At 40.5% G+C, this 21874-nt stretch overlaps 1 protein-coding gene across 39 annotated transcripts in view; it reads left to right on the top strand.

The window, feature by feature from the left end:
- Positions 1 to 21874, top strand: part of MITF (melanocyte inducing transcription factor) — a 226937-nt gene that overhangs the window by 100206 nt on the left and 104857 nt on the right. The window lies entirely within an intron of this gene.

Raw genomic sequence — 21874 nt, 5'->3', positions numbered from 1 at the left:
TGATGCATATTAGGCTTCGCATAACAATGTGTTCAATGCCGAGTTAGTTAATTTATAATGAAAGTGATACACATGTGACGTGAATGGTATCCCCTGGAGCAGCACGGTAGCTTCGAGGAGAACTTACCTTCTAGAGAAATCATTTTCTTTCAAATAACATTTTATTTAGTATCCCAGTATTGACTGTTCTTCCCTAACACAACATACGCAGTTCTAAAACAATCACTAGATGATGGAAAATCATGCAACAGATAGGACAGAGTCTACAGGAAAAGCGGGGCTGGGGCACAATACTCAAAAACCTCATCAAGAACATAAAAAAAGGAAAGCTAGGAACCTTAGAAAAGCAGTAGGGTTTTACACTTGCTCAATGGTTAAGCAGTATGCAAGTACCACATAAACTTGGCGCTTTGCCTTGAAAAGACCTAGTGTTTGCTTGGGGCGGTGGCTGAGGGGAGGGTGGCAGCTTGTAAACCATGGTGAGGTGGTGGAAGGAAGCTGGTCTTAAACTGGGTGGAAGGTTGTAGCCAAGCTGTGGGTGGTTGCGGTGTGCAGCACACATGGTAAACTGAGGGTAGCAGGCAGGTGTTTGCGGTGTCTAAGTTTTGTGTATTTCTCTCCTGCCTGACTCAGGTGTGTGTGGTTTTCTGTGTTCGCCTAGTGTTTCTTGTGGACCAAATCATACATAAGGAAACTCAAGTTCATGTGGGTTATGCTCACATTGTCCCCTGATGTGTCAGTCATGTTTAAACAGCTCTGCATGTTCAAAACAAGCATTAGAACTAACTCTACATGAGACAGATGAAGTAAAGTTGCACCAGTTCTAGGTATGTCAAGAGCCCAGTGTGGAACGCAACCACCCTCTCAGCACCCCAGGGATCGTCACTGCGTGACACCATGTGGACTAGAGCTTGCTTGCCCTTTTGTTCGTGACCTGCAACAGATACAGAACTTTTGTGTGTGTGTGGAGACATCTGGTCCTACCTTTGTATCCTTCCTTGGCTGGTGACAGGCAGGTTCTCCAACATCCACAAAGTTCAATCCTACTGCTAGATGGACTGTCAATAAGCAGATGGCTTTGAACTTAATGGTCCCATAGAATACCTCACTCCAGATCCTCGTCGGGGCATCTAACCTTATATCTGGTTCTACTCAGTACTTCTCAAATGCTGCTGAGAAAAACCTATATTTATGGATTACAGTCCGAAGGATAAAGGTTCATCTGTTATTCCGAACACTCTAGTAAAACAACAAGGACAGAAGGCAATGTCATTTGAAAAACCATTTTCCAAGGTAGCTTTTACTCTGATTTGTCAAATAACATTTAAAGAAAGGCATGAGGATTTTATATTTATCAAAAGTGCTCACCGGTTAAAAAATAGTTAAGGGAAATCTACTGTAAAATCTATACCTGAAATAATCCAGACCAGCAGAAATCTCTAAACCTGACAATTTGCCCCTAACCCCCACCCCATTTCCCCCCAGCCCCAGCAGTTAGTTTTACTACATTACACTTAGTATTATGCTATCGGTCTCCTTGGAAGGTCATCATGAGATAGAGCCCCGTGAATCCTGATTATTCGGGGTGCCTATCTTGTGGATATTCCAGTGTCTTCTTTATGAAGATCCTTGGGAGAAGTGTCTCTCTGGTTTTGATACCACAAATGACTGTACTTCTACTCAACTTTGGGTTTTTATTTTATGGATATAGTTAGTCATGTAACTGATCATGTCTTCTTCCTCTTTATGGCCACAGGCATGCTTTCTTTAACCCATACTTTTTTTTTTTTCTTAAACCAAAAGGAAACTAGTTTGCCAACATTGGAAAATGAGAAGATTTCGCACAAGTGTGTTTGAATTTCCAGCATCTATTGAAAAATCAGATCTGGCAATGCTGGGATCACATGTCTCCATGGCAACTGTGGGATCCAATAAAGTAATGCCATTTTCCTTAAAACAAAGCATGCACTCTTTCCTTTGTTTTACCTCCGTACTTTAACTGCTTGGCCCTGTAGACCTTGGACTCTGTCCTGTGGCTTAGAAAGCAGTTTGTGACTCACCTTTAGAAAACGTGCAGACTCTTATTTGCCTTTTGTGAACTAATCTTATCCCTAGGGTCATTTAATTCTTTTTTTTCTTGAATTGTCTTTCATCCTGTTTTCTTCACCTGAGCATGTTAGTTTTCTGTTGTTGTTTCATCTTGGGGTGTTGTGTGCTTTTATATAAGCTGCTTTAAGTTTTGGGGGGGGGGAACAAACAACGTATACATAAAGAAAAATAGGAGACTGATTTTTTTCCCCCTCAGATCATTTTATTTTTATTTTTTGCCTGGTAAGAATTTAAAACAATTACAGCTCTTTCTCTGACCTATTTTAGAGTCTGCTTGCTTCTAGTACCATCCAGAGCTCTGCACTTTTTTGCTGGGGTTTGGTTTTGTTTTGTTTTGGTAATTCTTCATAGAGAATCTGAGAAAACCTTGTCTTGTACCTAAGACTGGTTGGCATCCCATGATCTCTCATTAAGAACTGAAAAGTTTGTTTTGTAAATAAGTTCATTTGTATCATTTTTTTTAGATTCTAAAACAGAAACACACTCACAGACTTACAGAACGAACTATGGTTGAGGGGGAGAAGGGTCGCAGGGGGAGGGATAGACTGGGAGTCTGGGATTGACATGTATACACTGGTATATTTAAAACAGATAACCAACGAGGACCCACTGTACAGCACAGGGGACTCTGCTCAATATCCTGTAATAACCTAAATGGGAAAAGAATTTGCAAAAGAATAGGTACCGGTATATGTACAACTGAATCCATTTGCTGTACACCTGATATTAACACAGCATTGGTAATCAACTGTACTCCAATATAAAATTAAAAAAAGAAAGAACTGAAAAGTTAAGTCGGAATATTTGTTCATTCAGTTCTAGGAGGGAAGATTAGGAAACCATGAACCTTCTTAGAGTTTATATGCCAACTGCAAAGACCCCCAAGAAGACATCGTTCGGTGCCCTGCATGTGGCACTGCTGTGACTCCTGGGGACAGGGTCAGAGAAGACAGTAGTTGCTGCTGGTCTGGGACCATCTGTTCTGAATGGTGCTGTTAGATGTTAGTGTAGCCTCAGTAGTGTTGAAAACAACTCTGAATTGATCAAAATGTGGCATCATTAATTTTTATATTCTCTTCAGGATTTACGTATTCTTTTTAAAAATCTGAAGACTCAACAAATATGGGCCAACATTCGCCCTTGGATGGGTTTGTATCTAGTTCACCACACCCTCCCACCACCTGTGTCTGTATGACATTGAGGCTGAATGTCATGTGCCCTGTGTCCCTCCATTTCTCGATATGTGACTCTTGTTACTTAATGCCACACTGGTACATCAGCCTAACTCATCTGCTTTTTAGCATAAACCACACTTTGGCATACTCCCCTACTGCCGCAGTCACCTTCCGCATGCTTCCCAGCCAATCAGCTCTTTCCATAGCATTCACGTTTCATGAGTTGGATTTTTGTCATTGTCCCTCTTCTCTGCAGTCTTAGGGTGGTAAGCTTCCTCCGCAGGAGTGACATGGGTGTGCCTAAGGGTAGGTCAAAAGAACACTGTGCTTATTCACCCAACACCTATTTATTGAGCACCTACTCTGTGCCAAGTGCTGTCCCTGTGCTGGGGATAGAGCAGTGAATAAAATGGGCAAAGATACGTGCCCTATTGGAGTTAACGTCCTGGTAGGAGTGGAAAGTTCTATGAAGAGGAATAAAGCCAGGAGGAGTTCCTATTTCATTTGAGGCTCAGAGGTTAGACCTTGCTTCTGAGGTTCCTTTTAAATGGAGATGTGAATTAACTGACTGTAGAGTAAGCCATGCAACTGTCTGGGGAAGAGCGTTATAGGCCAAGGGGACAGCAGGAAGAGTAAAATCCCTGAGGGGGGACATACTTGCATTTGGCATTAGGCATGGTTTTTAATGCAGTGCTGCCCTTCCTAATGGTATGAACTAGGGTCCGTTGCATTTGCCCTCTGGACCACGTCTGTGCACGCATCTCTAAAATGCAAGATTCTATATGGGATTCACAGACACGAACTACTGTACATAAAATAGATAAGCAACAGGGATTTGCTGTATAGCACAGGAATTATACCCAGTATCTTATAATAGCCTATAATGGAATATAACCTTCCAAAAAAATGAATTGCTATGCTGTACACCTGAAACTAACACCAGTATTGTAAATCAACTACATTTCAATTAAAAAAAAAAATCTCATTAAAATGCAAGGTTCTGCATTGGAGAAGGACCATGCCTTTCTCACTAGTCTCAACCCAGGGTCAAGTCTGGCCTTTGGCTCTTGGTAAGTGTTGAATAAATATATATGCAGTTAACAGATGGACACATAAAGTGTTGTAGAAGCATATGAAGGATCTCCAAAGCAGGGTCTTAGCTAGGTGTATGTCACTAGTTCACTAGATTAAAGACAATAAACATGGCCAGCTCTGAAGCACAGGTACTAGGAATTTTTCCTTAATGGTGACTCCACGTTCTTTATGCTCAGCAAGCTGCATCTACAAAGCACCACTGAGGAATATAGGATGGAGGAAAGGGGCCTGGACTGTGTCTTGGTTGCTGTATCTGTTGGTATTCATTGGTATGTCCCAACTTCTAGCAGGGTACCTGTGGGCTCATAGTAGAAACTTAATGAATATTTGTTAAAGAGTGAATAAAATCAAAGCAGGCATACATTTTCATTTCCTTCATAAAGCAATGTTGGAATCACTCTGCAAAGATATCCATTCTGCCTGCTTTCTGCCCAAGAAAGATATCCTAGGACTAGAGAAGATGAGAAAGATTAAAGTGGTGTCAAGGCCAGGCAGAACATGAATGTCTTACTTGCCTTAACTCATTTAGTTATGATCCTCATTTACAGATGGAGAAATTAAGAGTTAGTGGCAGATGCAGGAAGTTTGAGTCCAGGGCTTGTGTTCTTAACTCCTGGAGTGTGTTGCTTATAGAGAAGGATAACTAGCTGGTATAGAAACAGAGGTATGAAAAGAATTAAATTCCACTAAATGGACTGTGTTTGTGGCATTAGTAATTGAGGATCCTTAATGTTGATAGAAGTTTCTTTCGCATATGACACATTTCAGATGGAGAGAAAGGTCTGATTTGTAACTTGCACTTCTCTAGTTTATGTATGCCTCAAAGACTGCTTTGGTTCAGTTTCTTGAGAATTGATCAGGTTTTCTGAAAGCCATGTGGGAGTATTTCCTAACGTAAATCTTTGTTTTGTTCTGGTAAGACATGGGTAAATTCTAAGTGCTACGATTACATTCCATATGCTTCACAGCCTATCAGCTCTTGCCCTCACATTCGAGTTTAATGACGTGCTAGCAACTTTATCCTCTTGTCAGCCTCGCTCTCCTCCCTTCTGTCCCCAACTCTTGAACAAATTCTTCTACTTTATATGCTAGGACAGTTGGTTTTTCTACTACTTTTTTGCGTTTTCGATGGCATGAACTCATTTACTAACTGCTTTTGCAGGAGAACAAATTTAAAGGTGAAAGGAAGCCTGGTGAATTTCTAAGTCTGTTGGGTTCGGGGAAGATCATTGGAACACCTTTGTTTTCCTTTCCTGTGCATATGTGCTGTCAAGTGAGGGAAACGTTGTGATTTTCATAGTTAGTGTCAGCCTCTGTGGTACAGGGAAGCAGATATCCTGACCGTCTTTCTGGGAAAGATGACAATGGTTGTGTTTTGTCATGACTTTATTTTTCCATTGCTGACTATATGGCAGTATCATTCTGGCAAATATTGGCTGGCCATGGAACATTTTTAAGTACAAGGGTTTCATGAATATTCTGTCTATTACCATGGCTGAGGAATCAAAACAAAATACTCTGCACACATTTCCTCGAGCATTCATGGATGGGTTCCAGTGTGTTACTTTTATGTTAGCTTCTAGACTGCATGAAGAATCTAAAATAAAATATTACTGAAAACACAGTGATTAAGAAGAATTGGGTATAATATTTTGTACCATTTTCTTTTTCTGCGTAGTAATGCCGTGAATGGTGATATAGATGAACTGGGTGCAGAAAGGCTTTGCAAGAATTTATGTCTTTAGACTCTTGTTATGGACATGATAGTATTGACAGTAACATGTAATGTCTGTCTAGCTCTTGATAATCTTTTTTCTCACATAAGAGAAGAGCAGACACTGATGATATTAAAAAATACACCCCCCCGATATCCCAACGATCGTCATAATTTGTTTTCCCCCTACTCTAGAGTGTGCTTCTAACATATTTATGTGATTAACGAGAATAAATAATTGCATGTGAGTGTACAAGGAGTTTACCAGGAGAGTATTTTACTGGTGGCTTTTTGCACTGGGGCTTTATTTGGACAAGGATCCTTCTACGGTGCCTCATGGGTCTAAGAATGTGGCAGGTTGGCCCAAACATGAGTCAGGGAGTTCTTTTCTGGTGCAGTTTTGGAGGAGTTCTTTTGGGGAAGCCATGTTAGCGGCAGGCCAGGGTGAAAATGATGGCGATAATGATGAAGTTGTTAATAATAATGGCTACACTGTATTCAATGCTCACACATATTTAATGTGTCAAGTGGGCATCATGTATTATTCCATGGATTGTCTTACCACAGCCTGTGAAGTTGGGGCTCTTCTTGTCCCCATTTTACAGACAATAAAACAGGCTTAGAGGGGTTTAATTTTCCCCTGGCTGTATAGCTAATGAGGGGGGGAAGAACTTGGATTTGAACTCAGTTCTTTCCTTCCTTCCTTCCTTCCTTCCTGTCTCTCTCTTCCTCCTTCCCTCCTTCCCTCCCTTCCTCTTTCGTTCTTTCTCATTGCAGGGGACTTAATAGGCACATCTTGTTTTATTGTGCTTTGATTTATTGCATTTTGCAGATGTTGCCTTTTTTACAAATAGAAGGTTTGTGGCAAACCTGTGTCGAGCAAGTCTATCAGCACCATTTTTCCAATAGCATTTGCTCCCTTTGTGTCTATATGTCACATTTGGTATTTCTTGTAATATTTGAACTTTTTCATTATTTTTATATTTGTTATGGTGGTCTGTGATCAGTGATCTTTGATGTTACTATTGCAAAAAGGTTACAACGTGCTGAAGATTCAGATGATGGCTAGCATTTTTTAGCAATAAAAATTTTTTTAATTAACATGTATTTTTTTTAGACATAGTACTATTATGTACTTAATAGACTACAGTATAGTGTAAACATAACTTTGATATGCAGTGGGAAACCAAAAAATTCATGTGATGGTCTGGAACCAAACCCACAGTATCTCTGAGGTCTGCCTGTGTTTATATGTTTTGTTATTGGTTTATAACATGTAAGTTTCATATGTACAATATTATATTTTGGTTTCTGTATACACTGCAGTGCGCTCACCACCGAAAGTTTAGTTTCCATCTGTCACCGTACTCTTGACCCCCTTTACCCATTTTGCCTTCCCCCGCCCCCTTCCCCTCTGGTAAACACTACTCTGGTCTCTGTGTCTATATGTTTGTTTTTGTTTGATTTGGCTTGTTCATGTTAAAAAAAATTTCACATATGAGTGAAATCATATGGTATTTGTCTTTCTCTGTTTGACTTACTTTACTTAGCGTAATATGCATAATATCCATCCATGTGGTTGAAAATGGCAAGATTTCATATCTTTTTATGGATAAGTAGTATTCCATTGCACATATATGTAGTACAAGATGTGAACCCTGTTCTTTCTGACCCCAGAGCCTGGACTCATACCTCATTCTCACCACATCCTTCCTAGAAATAGGAAGCTCTTGTCTGGAATGTTTTAGTGATCTGCTACCTAATTCCTTGCTTCCCTCCTCTTTCCTCTTTAGACCTTTGTCCTCCCACCAGCTTTCTGAAACATCCACCTCTTCATCGAAGGCCCCCTTCCTTCCTTCTTTGCCTAATGCAGTCTCTGTCTTCAGGACTTCCGTACCCTGAGCTTTCTCCTTTGAGTTCTCACAATACTTTGCTCCTCTCTTAATCAAAACCCTTTGCAGCTAAATAGTCAGCTAGTTAAGTATTCTAGGGATTCCTAGGCTGTGGCTGCAAGCATTCAGCTTTGTATGTCTGTGCCTGTGTGAATTTTTTCTGGAGGCAGTCCGTAGTTTTCATATGAGTCTCAGAAAAGTATGTGACCCAAAAGGTTAAGGTATTATTATTTATAGGATTCTCTGCCCTTCTCCAAGTAATGAGCACCTAGAGGGGAGGAGCATATCTCATTCCAATTTATTTCCTTAGATGGCTATAATAATATAATATTTTTGAGGAAATAATGAATAAATAAATATCTCTATAAGTAGAGCCATGGGTATAGCCTGTGGGTTAAGAACACAGGCTCTAGAACCAGACTGTGCCTTGGATTGAATTCCTTCTCTGCAAACTCTTCAGCAAGTGATGTAGTCTCTCAGAGCCTCACGCTTCTCATTGGTAAAAGGGACATCATAATAGTGTTTAAGTTAGAGTGTTGTCATTGAGGGATAAATCAAGGTACGGTATGTAAAATGCTTAGCACAGGAGTGCGTAGCGTACCTCTCCCACAATTAGCTGCTATTATTAGTAGTAAGAACTTTTGAAAGAGGCTGGAGGCTGAGAGTCTCATGATTTTTCTAGTTACTCTCATGGAGATATTACAAAAAGATTTATCATGCCACTTTGAGTTTTCAAAGCTTAAAACCAACGTGTTGGGCTTCCCTGGTGGCGCAGTGGTTGAGAATCCGCCTGCCGATGCAGGAGACACGGGTTCGTGCCCTGGTCCGGGAAGATCCCACATGCCGCGGAGCAACTAAGCCCGTGAGCCATGGCCGCTGAGCCTGTGCGTCCGGAGCCTGCGCTCCGCAACGGGAGAGGCCACAACAGTGAGAGGCCCGCATACCGAAAAAAAAAAAAAAAAAAAAAAAAAAAACCAACGTGTTTTCTCTAGCCAGGGTGGCAGGTGCGGCTCGGAGACGTCCCTGAAAAGTTGTGCTTGGACATTTCCTTTCCCTGTGGCCTCGACCCTGGCCGTGTAGCGGCTCAGGCTTCATAGATGGATACCCTGAAATGCCAGCGAATGGAAATTTTCTGATATGGTCACTCTGCCCCCGAGGATTTGGACATATGCTCTTTGTGTTTAAATCAACAGAAAAAAAGTGCAGCTGTAGCCACCCTTCTGCATAATCGTTGAAGTAGCCCTTTTCCTTGCACGTCTTGGAGCCCCTGAGTGCCAGGCCTGTCTCTTACTGTCCTCTCTGTGCATCGCAGGTAATTCCAGTAGGTCAGATGAAAGGCAGAGGCCGGCAGGGCATCATCACTTATTTACGTAGCACTGATGAATAGCTGTACACAGATCAAGGCATACATGTTATTTATAGTAGTGCGGCCATAGGGTCACATTGGCAAGAAGCAGCCTCTAGAAAAGTGCTTCAGTTGGATAGTTATGAACTCTGGCTCATTACTGTGCACTAAGTATAGAAAAGGGAGTTTGAAATCTCTTTACGGAAAATATATTGTGAGCTGGGTTCATCGACATAGGGGAAAAATTGTTGACTTCTATTTTCCCAGAGTTTTTTACGAGTGTATACCGTTTCTTTTCATCACTGGTAAATGTATGGCCGTTAGTAAGTTGTTTTCAAATACTCTTTAAAAAAAAAAAAAAGGCTTTAAAAAGTATAGCAGCGTTAATCACCATCATCAAAAACTGGAAACAGCCCAAAAGTCCTTCCACTGGTGAAAGGATAAATAAGCCATGGTTCGTCTGTACAATGGAATATTAATCTGCAAATAGGTACCGATACCTGCTGCAACATGGATTGATCTCAAATATACTTGTTAAGGGAAAGGAGCCATACTCAAAAGTGTTTGTATTAAATGATCCCATTTATATGACATTCTGGAAAAGACAGAACTATAGGAATAGAAAGATAGGTGGTTTCTGGGGGATGGGGTTGGGTGATGTTATGACTCTCCAGAGGCAACCTAAGGAGTGTTGGGAACGATGGAACTGTTCTGTATCTTGATTGTGGTGGTGGTTACATGAATTTATGCATTTCAAAACCTCTAGAACGGTACAGCAGAGGTGAATTTTAATGTTATATGTTTAATGCTATATAAATAAAGAACAATTTTTTTAAAAAAGAATGACAGCGTGCACCCAACACACTGTTGAGAGAGAAATGTGGACTTGCTTTGAAAGGGGCAATGCATGTCATTAAAATCCCATAAGTATCTTTTGATTAGCTGCTAGAAGTCAGTGCTTTATAGGAAATCAGAAAAGAAAGTACTGGTCTGTATGCTCAGGGGCGTAACAGTCAACTTCGGTAAACATGCACAAAAGAATAAAAGGGAACATTACACTTGTATTATGGAAGTTTAGACAGAGGAGAAAAAGGCATCTAGCTGGAATCATGGATGATTTTTGTTAAAATGAGGAAGGTTTGTCAGGGTATTAATATAATCTTGAAGAATGGGTCGATTCTTAAAATATTTTTTAGTAAACTTTTAATCAACGTATAACATTCCTACAGAAAAGTATACACATCTTATGCGGACTGCCTGATGCATTTTCATGGAGTAATCCAGTCTTTGAGACAGACCATTCCTAGCACGCTTGCACTTTCTGCAAGTCAACCCTTCCCCAGGTATAATCGCCATCCTGACTTCTAACATAGATTAATGCCGTCTGGGTGTTACTTAACTTTACACAAATGGAACAATGCAGCCTGTACTGCCATGTCTGGATTCCTTTGCCCAACATTATGTGTGTGAGATTCACCCCTGTTGTCATATGTGGCAATAGTTTATTCCCATGGAACATTCTCTTGTATGACTATGTCACTATCTCTTCTGCTGTTGATGGGCGTTTGGTTTGCCTACAGTTTTGCACTGTTATGAGTGGTGCTGTTGCGAACATTACTGCTATATGCTTTTTGGTGAACATGCATGTACGTTTCTGTTTGCTATGTGCCAAGGAGTGGCATTATTGGGTTCTCAAGTATGCATATGTCCAGCTTTGGTGAATACTACAAACCGTTTCCAAAGTCTTTGTACCAGTTTACACCCACAGCAGCAGCATGTCTGAGGGTCCCAGTGGCACCATTCCTCGCCAACATTTAGTAATGCACCTCTGTTTCATTTCACTGAAGAATGTGTAGGCTCTTGGTAGAAAGGGATGGTGAGTGCATGACGGGTATTCCAGGCAAGAGGAACAGTTTAATCCAGAGCATACAGCTGGGGTGAGAGAATGAGTGCAGTAGTTGCCTGTTATCCACAGATTTAGTTATCCATAGTCCACCACCATCCAAAAATATGAAATGGAAAATTCCAGAAATAAACAATTCAGAAGTTTCCAGTTGCACACCATTCTGCGTAGTGTGATGAAATCTCGTGCTGTCCTGTGCCGTCCTGCCCCAGACGTGAATCATCCCTTTGTCCAGCATATCCAGTCTGTTAGTAACTTAGTAGCCATCTAGGTTATCAGATTGACTGTCGTGTTCAAGTAGTCCTTATTTTACTTACTGATGGCCCCAGAGTGCAAGAATAGTGATGCGGGTGATTCAGATATTCTCTTACTGTGCGTAATTTATAAATTGAACTTTATCCGAGATATGTATGCATGGGAAAAAGCATAATTATATAGAGTTCAGTACTACTCATCCATTAGGGATCTTGGAAAGTATCTTCCGTGGATAAGTGGTGGGGGACTACTCTATGTTGTTTGTAATGGTTGCACTGGTTATAATCGTTAAGACTAGAAAGATAAGTGGGCCTTGATTGCCAGTCTAAATAAGACATTTGAAATTCATTCGTTCTGTGTTGATAAACCATTTTATTAAAATAGTAGCATGGAAAATGAAATACTGCCATTAGCAGCAACATGGATGGACCTAGAGATCATCATACTAAGTGAAGTAAGCCAGACAAAGACAAATATCATATGATATCACTTATATGTGGAATCTAAAAAAAAGGTACAAATGAACTTATTTACAAAACAGAAATAGAGTCACAGGTGTAGAAAACAAACTTATGGTTACCCCGGGGGAAAAGTGGGGGAAGGGATAAATTGGGAGATTGGGATTGACATTTACACGCTACTATATATAAAATAGGTAACTAATACAGACCTGCTGTGTAGCACAGGGAACTCTTAATACTCTGTAATGACCTAGAGGGGAAAAGAATCTAAAAAAGTGGATATATTTATATGTATAACTGATTTCACGATGCTGTACAGCAGAAACACAGCATTGTAAGTCGACTATACTCCAATAAGAACAGAAAAAAAAAAATAAAGTAGTAGCATGAAAGCAGCAAAGCCATGCTTTAGGAAGAGTTATCTAGTAGTAGGTGTAGGATGTACTGCAGGGAGTGGGGAGAGCAACATAGCAGTCCAGGCCATGGATCATGGCAGAATAACGGTGAGGGCAGAGGAGATGCAGTGTGGTGTTGACAGGTAACATATGATAAGTGACCAGACAGTGGAGGGTTAAGGGCAAAGGAGAGTGAGAGATGCCTCCGACCTGATGGTATCTTAGCCAGACAGGTCAAAATTATCCTTAATGAGTGGACTATACTTGTTATCTCTATACCTTCACTTTCCTTACACTCCTTTTTAGTCCTTCATAAAAAAATGTGAAATATACACAAAGAAGAGCACCTAAAACCTATCAGTTAAGTAAAGAACAATAAGATGAATAACCAGGTCCCCACTGTTCATCCCGAGATATAAAAGACTCCAGAAGCCTCACCTTTGATTACATCCTCCTCTCTATCCTACCCCCAACTGAGTTCACCACCACCCTGAATTTTGCGCTAATCAATCCCTTGCTTTTCATTATGGTTCAGTGTTGCTATCTGTGACTGCATGTCTAAACTAGACTTTGAACTATAAACAACGGAGCCATACGGCAGTATTCTATGTGACTTGCCTTTTTCAACATTGTTTTTGATTCGAAAAATTTAGAGGCATATAGCTGTAGTTTATTCATTTTCACTGTTGTGTACTGAATCCATTGTGTCCATAATCTTCAATTTATTGATGTATTCCTCCTGAATCCTTACCTTCTGTGCTGTGGCTTTAATCACTCAACATAATTTTTACACGTTGACAAAATACTGGGGCATATGTAACTCAAGTATGTCTGTACTGTGTCCCACCGACTTTAAAAGCTGTCTGATAGACACACTGAAGTTTTTGCTTATTTATTTAACACTTACAATGCGTTAGAACTACTCTGTCTCCTGTATGGGAGAGCTGCTTACTTTAAAATAGAGTTGTTCACGCGCAGCACTATTAAACATTTGGGGCTTTATCTTTATTGTGAGGGGCGTGCTAGGCCTTGTAAGGTGTTTAACAGCACCCTGGTCTCTGCCTCTAGATGCCGGTAGCAGCTGCCTCCCCATCTGTAACAACCGAAAGTGGCTCCAGACATTGTCACCAGTCCCCTGAGGACAGAACTGTGCCGTTTGAGAACCGCGATTTTAAAGGATTAGGATTCATTGAAAAGGCATTGAGTTACCGTGCCTGACAGGAAAGAATCATCAGTGTAAACTTCCTCTTACTTCCCTGCTGCCCCATCCTGGCTCCAGGTTAGAGGTATATTCTTGTCTCCTGGTCCTGGAGATCAGCCATTTCCTCTTGCAAGTGCCTTGGCAGTTTCACTCCATGCTGGTGACTGTTTTCTATATTCTCTCTATATCCGCCACTCTCTTTGCTCTGATTCCACCTAGCCTAGAGGTAGTCTTTACTTTATGGGTCTCATGAGAGAATCATGCTTATTGCATTTATCAATTGCTTCCATTTCTCCCAAAGCAAAGGAAGGAAAAGAAATATTTTTTGAAACTGTCAGTTTAGAAAACTATAATAAACACATGTTAAACCAAAGTCAAAAGTGCCAGTGAGCTATAAGATGATCATATTTCAAACGTTTTTACAGTATTATTGATCGTTTGATATTAATTTGGGCTTAGGAGTTATAGAACATATGCAGAGTGGTAAAACGATGGGAACTTTTGATCTTTAAAATTAAAACTTTGATCTTCAAAATTTAAATTAAAATACAGTTTATGGGAGAGCCAGGTGGTACACGGCTCTCCCATAACTTTTTGTATGGGTTTTTCATGTCCAGCACAAACCTGTATGTGAATCCCAAGGCATTATAAAGTTGGCTCCATCTAGTGTATAAAAATATCATACAGCTAGGGAAAAAAAAAAAAACCCAACAACTCCACTCGGAATCTCCTCTGGTACTTTATTATGAAATTAGAAAAAAGGCAAACCAAAACAAAACTGGACTGTAAGCTATATTTGTGCCCCAGGAGATAACACAGGCAGAAGTGACCTTCACAGTGTGAGAGGAGAGGTCATTATATATTGAAATACAGCATGCCTAACATTTTGTTCTAACAGCCTTGCCTTTTTTTTTTTTTTTTTTTTTTTCTGGACGGAGGTCTTGTTTACAGGCACTATCAAAAATCGTGGCATCGCTTCCATTGTGATATTCTCAGTACTACTGGCCTGGCCCCTAGCTTTCCTGTATGGAATCATATCTGTCAGTCATGTTCACTTTCCACAGTTAGGAAGTGATTAGGGCTAGGCCCACGTACTATGATTTCAGAGCCCTAGATGATTTTCTTTATCAGACTGGAATTCTTTGTAGCTGTTCGCTTCTCACTGCAATAGAGTAGCCACTATTTCTGGGCTGTGTTCAATCTTGTTTCCACTGAAGGATTCTGGCACGTTCTTCATTTCTCTCAATCAGGGTTCCCAAATTTGAGCCATGCTCATACTAACTTCATGACCTTTGCCCCCATATTCCATATGGAGGCTTAAATAAATTTAAAAAATATATAAAGGAAATGCTGTAATAAATGGCAACGACAGATGGATGTATGTTTAAAATAAATATAATGAAATTGGAAGAAAACTGTTGGATCCTGACTAGGTGTGTGGTCTAGAAGGGCCTGAGTATGAGATCTGAGCTGTTTTTGTTACAAAAGGCAAGTGTTTGAGATTGAAGACACATTAGCATCAAAAAGACACTTTTCCTGGGATGAAAGAAATTGGAAGGGACCTCTCTCACTGTGTAATTGCATGGTCATTGAATGTGGAGTCTGTGTGTCTCCATTTGAGACTGTCCTGTATCCCACACTTTGAGAAACTTTGCTCACGATTTACCATCTTTGCCAAAGGAAGTTTGTCATGCTACCCCAATCTCCAAAGGCCTTGTTTCCCATCGAAAGCCTTTTTGAGTAATTCTTTCTTTTCTGAGTACTTCCTTACTTCTCCCATTAAAAAGTAGAAATTGTGCTGATATTTCACATTTTCTCCCCTTTTTTTCAACTAGATTAAGTTATTTGAGAACAAACATTGTGCATTTCTTTACGTTTCTAGTGAATGCCATTAATTTAACTCATGCTTGGTGTAAATATTCAGGGAAGCCTGCTTCATTCCTGTTTTTGTTTTTTTGTAAAGGTAGATTACAGTCAGAAGTGACCAGAAAAAGCACCATGGTCAATTCATTAATCATTTAACCCATTGACAAATAGTTACTGGGTTCTTTCTCTGGGTCTGGAATTGTGCCTGGTTAAAGAATGAAGAGGTGAACTAAACAGACATGGTTTATGCCTTCATGGAATTCAGACTCTAGTGTGGGGTGTGGGGAACAGACCACTAAAGAGGCGGCTCCAGTGCAAGGTTCTAATTTTAGAATTAGTTTGCTTCTGTGATTGTTGAGTGGCTCACAGAAACTTGGCACAGAGAACCCTAGGGAGAGGCGTGTGGGCCCTGGAGTTTCAAACCCCAGATCTGCAGCTCATCAACATCTTGACTCTAGGCAAGTTACCTCACTCCTTGTCCCTGTTTCTTTATTTAAATAAAAAGAGATTAAATAAAGGTACCGTTATCAGTGTGATGATATGATGAATTCTCTGTCTTTTCTCTTCCCCCCTCTTTTTTTTTTTAAAGAGGCAGAGACACAATATCATTTTTTCAGATTTTCAAATTCCCTGCCTGGCACACTAGGAAATGAAAACACATTGATCCTTAATCCAGTGTTAGGAAGCAGATGTCCGTATTAATGGGAATATCATTGTGGATGGCGCTTAAAGATGGCAAATTCATGCAACTTCCAAAGTGTCTGTTTAAATTAATAAATGATTTGAGCATTCAGAGTTACTCCAAATCATTTCTGTCTTCAGAGTCTAAGGGCTATTATATATCATTGATGTACCTCAAGCATGTTGAGTAGTGCCTGGGAAGTAGCAGGTGCTCAATAAATATTTGTTGAATGAATGAGTTTTAATAAAAATCTTTCTATTTTTCTATCTTTTACTCATGATTTTGTCCATATCTTTTAAAAAGGAGCCAGCGTTGTTTGATATGAGGAGCTTAATAAGCTTGAATGGGAGTGGTGGTGATTCTCTGCAGCTCCATCACCAACCTCATCTGTAATAGCTGGCAGGTAATAAATACTTGGTAAATGTCAAAGCAAGAATTAGGCAGTTTTGTTAGGCACTATTTTTTTTTAAGGACATATAGCTTAATTTTTTCAAGCAAAGATTTCATTTTTATGTCACTGCATAGCAATATTACTTGAAATGACAGAGGCTATTAATTTAAAATATTGGTTATTTTAACATTTTACTATCAACATAAATATATGCTTAGATTATAGGACTCCCTAGCGTGTAAAGTAGATTCAGAATGCTAATGTGTATCAAGTTCATGATGATTGATTAGATTTAATCAACAGACAGGAAGGATTTCTGTGCAAATATTATTTTTCTCATTTCAAATCCTATTTGCTCAGCATAACTGAAACAGGATGTCATTAATATAAGAGTGAGTATTGAGATGCTTTAGAAGTTTGGGAAACTTGATTATTGACATAAATTTAACCTATGGTGATCTTTTGAACACAGAGAGGTTATACTTTTGCTTATTTAAATACATTATTTCCTGCTTGACTTCTGAGTATGTTTATATAGTAAAAATACAAATTAAAAACATAACTGACACATCGAGTCAGAACTGAAAGTTCCCTGGGGTAGCAATTTTGTCTGTAGCTAACACGATCATTGAAAAAGCATTGATAGTTGTCCACTATCACGAGACGTTTCGGATCGCCATCAACATCTTAGTTTTTAGTTCTTCACTATGAATGAATATGTTATTCACAAGTATCTCTAGGCCTTTCCTGAGCTTACATTTATTTTCATACTGCATAACCTCTTCAAATACCATGTTTCAAAAGCATTTTCATTTTTGTCTCCTAATAATAACATTTATTTGTCCTACAACTTGAAGTTCTTTGAGACTCTAAGGGCTGACTTTTCATGCCCTACAGGGTTCTGAAAGTGTCCTTTTTCCTTGTATAACATTGATTGAGTGCTGATTTTTTGCAGGTACTGTGCTAGGTACTTTTCATACCTAACCTCATTTAATCACATAACCTGTTAAATAGGTAATATAAATATCTCCATTTTACAGGTGCAGATCTTGAGACTCAGAAATGAAATGAGTTGCTCAGGGTAAAGCTACTAGGTGAACACAGTGCATGCGGTATGTGTGTGTCTACAGTACACCACTACACTATGCTGTCTCCAGTTGAAAAACGGTGCTAAGTTTACATCTGTAAGAGAGACTTATCAGTTGTTTACTTATTTATGAAATAGTGGACCTCTCAGAAGTTTTCTGCTCACAGGCCAAAGCCACTGCCCTGGATTCTTACCACATGTTGTACAAATGAGAGCTTTCACACCTGACACACTTTCGTACCACCTTCCACCATAGCACTGTGATCTTCCATGAGAAACAGTCTGTCTCTACCTTCAGCTCAGTTTTTGGAATACAAATATGGGCTTTACATGAATGGGATAGAAAGTCTAACTGACAAAGTACCCTTCTTTTTTATTTTCCTCCCTTTTCCAGTTCCCCCTTGGACCATAAAGGATTAGGTGGTCCTTTGCGCTGCCGATGCCTTGGTGTCTCAGAGAGGGAAGCTGGGGAAGGATGGATTCACCTGCCTTGTAGCCAGGACCTCAGCTAAGGTGGTCTGTGGAGGCCACTTCTAATAGCTGAATATTGTGTTGCTTTAAAATACTTTAATATCTTGACTCTTGCTTGGAAGAAAAACGAAACTGATGTCTTTGTTGATGACAATGGGGTTGCCCTCTCCTGCTTATGTCCTCAACACTTGTAGGAGGATGGCAGACACACCCTATGTGCTTATTTGCTCTTCAGGCTTTAATTACTTTTAAAAAAGAGTTACTACAGTAAAAGACAAGTGCACATTTTTTTAAAGTAAGTTAAAAGTCCTGAAGGCGAAGATTTCACTTCTTATAAAGTCGTAGTGTGAGTAACTTTGTGCCCCCCTGTGGCAACAACCTTATCTTTTCCTATTTATTTACCTAGATAAGGAAAGTAATTGCATATTTACTAAATTTCTCATTTGAGGAAATGCCACCAAAGTGGCATAATCTCAAATCAGTGTTTCCCTCCTCAAGTTTGTGTTGTCTCACAAACTTGGCTTATTTTGTAGATTGTGGTCTGCTTATTGCAAATACCCCCCCCCCACCCCCCCCCCCCACCCCCCCCCCCCCGCCCCGCTGCCATTTATAGAGAACAAAGAGACAGTTCCTGAATCGCCTTTAGTGCAGAGCAAGTATTTCTTTTGAAGTTTAACTCTAACAGATAATATCAGAGAGCTCAAGGTAAGGAACTAATCTCTCGTATTGATTATTTATTTATTTATTTTTTGCTGTACGTGGGCCTCTCACTGTTGTGGCGGCCTCTCCCGTTGCGGAGCAAAGGCTCCGGACGCGCAGACTCAGCGACCATGGCTCACGGGCCCAGCCGCTCCGTGGCACGTGGGATCTTCCCGGACCGGGGCACGAACTCGCGTCCCCTGCATCGGCAGGCGGACTCTCAACCACTGCGCCACCAGGGAAGCCCTCGTATTGATTATTAATGAAAGATCAAGCTATTATTTCATCTATTTCTCCCTTCATTAATTGCTTAAAAATTTACTTTGACAGCATTTGAGATGTCTCTTTGTAGATCATATCTGTATTCTCAAGACAGAGTTTTCTAAACAGTTTTAAAAAAACATTTTTTTCTTCTGGATATTTGTATAAGCATCTAACATTTCCTTCATAATGTTGACATGAGCCTAGATTAAGTTTACCTGGGGTCATCTTGGTCTTGTCTGCATTTTCCTTTTCAACCTTAAAGGGCTTCTTTGTGAGCCAGGTACAATGAGCAGTCTTTCAGAAGATGCTGTACCATCATTGTTACAGGGAGATCTGTTCCTGGTAGTAGAAAAAAAAAAAAGAAGAAAGAGGTAATGTTACTGAGTGGTACTGACCACTTATTTCTGCAGGTAAGTAGTGATTAAAAATTTCCCTCAGTCATGCTGTGAGGGGTTCACATTAGAACTGCTGGGCTGCCAGTGGCTTGTAACTTTGTATCCTAATACTTTATCCCTAAAAGTGAGTTGTGTTCAGCAACTAAAAGCTTCCAAAGGAAAAGTATACAATTGTGAGTTCCACTTATACCTACTGACTTCCTAATTAATTAAATGCCATCATCAAATTATATTTCACAGCTCTACCTGATCTTTTTCATTTTGTCACTCATCCATCCACCCACCCATCCATCCATCTAGCAAAAATTTATTGAGCACTTACTTTATCCCAGGCACTGAGAATGAAATAAATACAAAGAAAGAACCCTGTCCTCAAGGATGAAAGACAAACAAATAAAATGATTAGAAGTTGGAGTAGGGGCTTCCCTGGTGGCGCAGTGGTTGGGAATCCGCCTGCCGATGCAGGGGACACGGGTTCGTGCCCCGGTCCGGGAAGATCCCACGTGCCGCGGAGCGGCTGGGCCCGTGAGCCATGGCCGCTGAGCCTGCGCGTCCGGAGCCTGTGCTCCGCGCAACGGGAGAGGCCACAGCAGTGAGAGGCCCGCGTACCACCAAAAAAAAAGAAGTTGGAGTAAGTGCTATAAAAGAAAGAAAAAACATTTACTGGGAGCGTAAATAGCAGAAGTGAGTGTTCCTGCTTTAGGTAGGATAGGGGGCAGGGGAAGCCCTCCCTAGGGAAGAAACAGAAAACCTGTGAGACCTCATCTGAAAGGTGAGAAGGAGCCACCCTGGGAAGGAGCCCCTGGAGCAGCCATTCTGTCCTTCCTCCTCACTTGTACCACGGGCCTGTGTATGTGAGTTTGGGGTTTCTCTGGGGTGCGCCCCAGAGAAGCAGAGCCTCTTGCATCTTCCTGTTCATCTTCCCCACAGCACTTGAGAGATGTCTCTCAAATGCTGGGTGCATCAATAAATGTTTGAGTAGAAGGGCCTTTTGGTGGCATCTTTTTCCAGAGCGTGAACACGATGGCATGTGGGGAAAAGAGGGGATGTGTTTGTTACGCTGGAGAGTAGTTTGTGAGTTTTGTAATCAGTTTCATGACACTCATTAATCAAGGCTTTCACTCAACATTCAAAGCATACCATTGAAACTCCAAGTGAACACTTTAATATATCGAACTATTCAAGTAAAGACTTCTTTATTCAAGAAATAAAGGGGGGCTTCCCTGGTGACGCAGTAGTTGAGAGTCCGCCTGCTGATGCAGGGGACGCGGGTTCGTGCCCTGGTCCGGGAAGATCCCACATGCCGCGGAGCGGCTGGGCCTGTGAGCCATGGCCGCTGGGCCTGCGCGTCCGGAGCCTTACATAGAATATATTATATATAATTATGTATATTATAATATGTTATATAATAGTGGTTCCCAGGCCTTACTTCACATTAGTCTTTTATGAGAATCTTTTTTTTTTTTTTTTTTTTTTTTTAGGTAACGCGGGCCTCTCACTGCTGTGGCCTCTCCCGTTGCGGAGCACAGGCTCCGGACGCACAGGCCCAGCGGCCGTGGCTCACGGGCCCAGCCGCTCCGCGGCATGTGGGATCTTCCCGGACCGGGGCACGAACCCGTGTCCCCTGTTTTGGCAGGTGGATTCTTAACCACTGCACCACCAGGAAAGCCCAACATTTGTATTTTTAAATGCTCCTGAGTTGATTTTAAGGAGATGGAGTGGGGAGAAATGTCCCCATGTGCTTCTGCTAGGAATACAGGTTTGGGAACCATTGGCTGGGATCACAATAAAACATGATGGGTCGGTGCTTCCTAAATTGTATGTAGAGGGTAGTTCATGGGTCAGTATAGTGCTTGGCATGTATTAAGTCCTCAAATGTTAGCTATTGTGAGGGTGGTGAGTAGAATAAGTTTATTGAAAAGAGCAGTAACTATCAGAAGGAAAGATACAAGAAAATGATGTGCTTTGGGGGCAATAAAACATTTGATACCCAAATAAGAAGAATTCTGACTGCGATAAAACAATGGTTCTACTTTTCTTCAGCTCAGTTTTGGACAGGATAACAAGTAAAACCTATTATCTGTTCTCTAACATGTTCAACATAGTGATTGAATTTTTCCTTCAAAAAAGATTGAGGCCCAAATTTAGCCAAAAGGAAAAGAAAAAGAAAAAGTTGGCTGTCACTTGGATGTTTGATAGTTTTAAGTTCCATTGTAGTTAAGGTTGTCTTTGAAAAAGGTCAGTAAGAATTCTGATGACTCTAGTTGATTTGCTGGAATTTGGGGCAAGGAGTAGTAATTAAGATTTGAATTGTATTGGAGTACAGGTAATATTTTTATTCTGCATTCAGCGTTTCATGTTAAAAAATAGTATCTTTTTCCTCTGCTACAAATTCTTAGTTTGTGTTTAAATTTAGGGTTTCGGTGTATATATGCATTTATGTATATATATGTGTGTGTTTATACATGTGCATT

The sequence above is a fragment of the Kogia breviceps genome, chromosome 10 (assembly GCF_026419965.1).
Source record: "Kogia breviceps isolate mKogBre1 chromosome 10, mKogBre1 haplotype 1, whole genome shotgun sequence".
NCBI classification, from domain to species: Eukaryota; Metazoa; Chordata; class Mammalia; order Artiodactyla; family Physeteridae; genus Kogia; species Kogia breviceps.
This window is presented reverse-complemented; position numbering and strand designations above follow the sequence as displayed.